At 33.2% G+C, this 3773-nt stretch overlaps 1 long non-coding RNA gene across 1 annotated transcript; it reads left to right on the top strand.

The window, feature by feature from the left end:
- The first annotated feature begins 1375 nt into the window (after positions 1–1375).
- On the top strand, positions 1376–2061 carry LOC126737987 (uncharacterized). Its single transcript, XR_007661180.1, has 2 exons — positions 1376–1785; positions 1846–2061. It is a non-coding gene; the product is annotated as an uncharacterized LOC126737987 (long non-coding RNA).
- The last annotated feature ends 1712 nt before the right edge of the window (positions 2062–3773 follow it).

Below are 3773 nucleotides of genomic sequence, written 5' to 3' on the forward strand. Positions count from 1 at the left end.
AAGAAGTTAGAAATAGTGTTTTTTTTACCCCGATTTTGTGACAGTTGTACGACGAATCTACAAAGAACCCAAGTAAGATCTGAAAACTACTTTTGACGAATCAGTGACACTACAACCATCAGAAAAATTAGCTTATGAAAAGCGAATAAAACGTTTGGAAAAGCTGGTTCAAAATATAACAAAACAAAATTATTCCGAAAGTCCTAAACTAACAGTAAGCAGCGATTAATAAAAATCTATTGGCAGCAAAGTGGTTAGAGAAGATTGATCAATTGAAAAATATTAATAGATAGGATGACGTCACGACAATCTATCATATACAATCATGATTAGCTTGCATGGGAAGAACTTATCACAGTTTCAACTCCTTGAACTAACTATACTTGGATAGAATGGAAAGAACTGATCTTAAAAACATTTCCCGACCACATTGATTACGCAAAATCCTTACGGAAAATGTTGGAAAGGTCAAAACTGCATACTGAGTCTATGATGTCATACTATTTTCGAAAAATAGAATTAATACGAGCATGCCAAATATCGGGCAAGAATGCAGTTTCCTGTTTGATAGACGGGATAAGCGAATTGCCCGAAATCTTTTTGAGCAATACCGATCTATGCTGCAAGACGAGTGTCCACATCAGTTGCAAGCTGTCAGTAAACCGAAAACGATTACGAAAAGGCCTAACAAAATAGATTTGCGCAATGCCATTTCGAAAAGATATAAGCCATACTATAAGTTAGATTGTGTTATGTGCTACAATTGTGAGCAAAAAGGGCACTCTTAGACAAACTGTTCAAAAGGCCAAAAAGTTTGCAGAAAATGCAATTTATTAGGGCATGATGCTGATCAGTGCAGAACAGGTCAAGGTAAGAATACAGGCTTGCAAAATAAAGGTAAGCCTCAATCTATTTTACTGTAGATCAAGCATCTGCTTAAGCAGAGGCATTGGTAGTTCCTCACCAAGTACAGGTAGTACTGGTTATAGTTCGACAGTCTTTTATTAATAACAATAATGTCACTGTTGTTGTTAGAAGCAATCAAATACGGCCTTACGATCAAAATTTAGCAAGCAGAGGAACAGTAGATAAGTTTTTATTAAAAAAGGTAAAACTTGTGTCAGCAGAAACAACGGTTATAATACCTAATTACATGGGTGATATTATTGTAAAACAAGTCGAAAGCGTTAGGGATGTTTTCATAATTTTGCAAACCAGGAATTGGATGGACAATTATCATGGAATTTTACCTTGTATTTTAATTTTTAAAAATAGTTTTTACTGGGTGCCTGTTATAAATTAATCCGATAAAGCTGTTTGTTACAGAAAGAATAGGGTTATTACGAGAGGTTAAACATGTCACGAAAATGTCAAATCATCAGAATCCTTGATATGTTTACAAACAAGCACTACTCATTTAACTCGATTACATTAGAAAACGTGGCAGGTTTAATAAATCTACAGTTAAATGACGAAGATCGATATAATTTGCTTAAATTAATTAAGGAGTATCGAGACTGTTTTGCCTTAAATCTAAATAAAGTTGTTGGAATGGAAAGACCGACGTAGCTGACTTAAAAATAAAACTGAATGATGACAAACCAATCCCTTATCGACCTTAAAGAACGGCTTACAAAAATCATGAAACAATTCCAGATATAGTACAGGACCTTTTGGCAAATAAAATAATACAAGAATCTGATTCACCCTCTGCCAGTCTCCTTGTTAAGAAAAATGGGGAGAAGCGAATGTGCATAGATTACAAGGCTTTTAATAAGAAATCAAGTAAACAAACAAAAGATAAGTACCCTCTGCCAAGAATTGATGATCTTAATAATTTTTCAGGAGCAAACTTTTTCCCTACGTGAGACTTAGCATCTGGTTACCATCAAATTGCCGTAGAAAAAAAATCTGTTCCTAAAACGGCATTCGTAATGCCAGATGGCCATTCCGAATATCTGAGGATGCCATTTAATTTGGTTAATGCCTCTGCGCTATTTTAAATAGTTGTAAATAAAATATTAGGTCCACTAAGATATGAACCTGCTTGGCTTATATTGATATTTTAGTTTTATTTATTTCGATTAAAAAAGGTTTGACAAACAAATCTGACTCTACGATTAAGTTAATGCTATTTCCTGCAAGGCCAAATTGAATATATAGGACACGAAATATCTATCGAAGGAATTAGGCCGGGTTCAGGTAAAATTAGAGCTGTAGCTAAATTACGAGACAGTTTAACCCTTAACCAAAACTCTTTATTTTTAATCTCGACACGTGTTTCGCTAACGATGTTAGCATCTTCATGAGAAGATTAAAACTGTTTTCTATTCGTCAACGATCTACTCGTTAATGCACTGTTTTTATCTTAGTCTAAATCTTCTCCCGAAGATGCTAAAGTCGTTAGCGAAACACGTGTCGAGATTAAAAATAAAGAGTTTTGGTAAGTGGTAAAACTGTTTCGTAATTTGAGCATCACACCAAAGGTTCCAACCATAGGACTGTAGTTAAATTTCCTATTCCTAAAACTCTCTACGAAGTTTTTACGACTAACCAGTTACTTTCAAAAATTTATTAAGGACTTTGCACATATTGCCAAATCAATTCCTAATCTTACTCAAAAAGATTCAATTTTTACATGGGGTGCAGAGCAGAATGAAGCATTTAAAATACTAAAAAGAAGCTTGTTAAAACACCTGTGTTAGCAATATATGATTAAAAAGCTAGAACTGAAGTACACTGTGATGCAAGCAAAGTAGGTTTAGGAGGAATTCTTTTAAAACAGCAAAATGATTCTCTGGCACTCTCAAGCCAGTACAATATTTTAGCAGATTTATGACAAACGAGGAATAAAAATATTATTGTTTCGAATTTGAAACCTTACCTTTGGTTAAAAAACTGTGTGGTTCCAAGCGTCCTAGAATTGTATATACCAAAATATGCCCCTCAGAACCAATGAAAATATTTATTGCAAGTATTTCTTCTGATAAGGAAGACTCTTATAGTAAAACCTTGGTTTAATCTTAGAACGGTGATTTAACGATTTTATTTTTATTTGTTATAAATAAACCTTTCACGAGGGCATGAAAATCCTCACGTTGGCCAAATGTAATAACCAAGAGTAAAGTAGGTATAGAAAAGGCTCAGGCAGTCTCATCAATTCAACTATGGTGACCGTCTTAGCCATCGAAGAATTACGAGAGTTCGCACGCAGCTTATTTTGGAATTTCCTGGGGAAGTACCGCGAGAGTATGAAAAATAACTACCCGGCTAAAAATAAAACAGTCTAGATAGATCGGCTCATGAATTATTATCTGCCTTTTTTTTTGTTCTCGGTTTATATTATACTTATTTTTTACAAAATGCATTTAATTTAGAAAAGTGTTGATATTAGGTACTTCAAAGTATTTTTTCTCTCAAAAAAATCCCTGGACCTTTAGATTAGTATTTTTATAGATTTTTTAAATGCTAATTTTAATTTTTGATTGCGTATTTTTGAAGAGCGTATCAAATTATATCTAGCCCCAAAATTTCAAGTTTTTTTGACTTTTAGTATTGCTTTTTTGTAGACATTTTTGTTTTGTAGGAAATTCAAAGGGATTTTAAGAGGGAGAAATTTTGGGAAAATTTCAAGGAATTTCATAAATTTGGAAAAAATGTGGCACATCATATTCATCGAGATAATAAAAGTAGTAAATTTTAATTTTGTTAAAACAAGAACAAAGATAAAACAAAAATCCAATGGACTTATTCACAAGCATGTATTCTGATTT

This window comes from Anthonomus grandis, chromosome 6, assembly GCF_022605725.1.
Source record: "Anthonomus grandis grandis chromosome 6, icAntGran1.3, whole genome shotgun sequence".
NCBI lineage: Eukaryota > Metazoa > Arthropoda > Insecta > Coleoptera > Curculionidae > Anthonomus > Anthonomus grandis.